Here is a 968-nt window from a genome sequence, read left to right on the forward strand (position 1 = left end):
AGGGGTCTGGCAGCCCAAGGCTGAGCTTACCCAAAGCGATGCGGTGCACATCCAGAGCCAGGATGGGGAGCGCCCACCTCCCGGTGTCCCTCAGGGTGTCCTCTGCGGTGAGACGACTCAGCACAGGGCGCGGGTCCCCGTGGAGCGCGGTGGCATCCCAAGCCCTGCTAGGCCACCCTGCAAACCAACACACGCCGGGGTCACGGCAGTCCCTGGCCTCGATGCCCCAGCTGCGGAGCCGAAAGCGGGTGCCATGCCTGTCCTCGCCGGAGCGTGGCACCCCGGTGCCCCGAGCTCACCGCAGCTTTCCGCTGCCCATGCATTTTCCTGCACTGGCGTAATTTCGGGGCGTATCTTTGTGGGCCCCCCCCGCCACCACTGCCAGTTTCCTGGTGTGGTCCCTTCTTCCAGCAAAGAACCAGTAAATGAAGACAACAACAAACAGCAACAAGCGTTGCCGTCACCTAATGGCACCTAAACCCCAGCCTGGGCGAGCAGGGGAGGAACACGCGTACCAGAGTGTTTTGGCTGGCCCAGCCCGAGCAGCAGCCTGGCCAGCTGAGGAGCGGGCTGTTTATTAAAGAGACTTAAAAGCCCATCACCTCCACGCTCCCCATTCCTCCCAGCGCTCTGGCCACCAGGTATTGTCCCTGCCTGCGCCCGCTCCCCTCGCACCACCTTTGCCTCTGTTCTCTCTCTCATTTCAATTTTTGGTGGGGATTTTAATAGGCCTCATTACCATTTTAGACATGAGGTCATACTTATCCTCAAGCATCCTTACTCAATTACCATTGTCACCGGCTTTAATTAGCTTCCAGCGCACGACCATAAGCAAGTCTCCCGTGGTTAGCAGCTGGGGAGGAAGCACGATAGCTCACTCCCTATTTGCTCCAAACAAGAGGTGGGAGTTAAAAAATTATCCACATCATGCTCCTTGGGGTGCACCCCAGCACCCCTGCGCTCATGCC

The sequence above is a fragment of the Phaethon lepturus genome, unplaced genomic scaffold (genome assembly GCF_000687285.1).
Source record: "Phaethon lepturus isolate BGI_N335 unplaced genomic scaffold, ASM68728v1 scaffold31044, whole genome shotgun sequence".
Taxonomy (NCBI): domain Eukaryota; kingdom Metazoa; phylum Chordata; class Aves; order Phaethontiformes; family Phaethontidae; genus Phaethon; species Phaethon lepturus.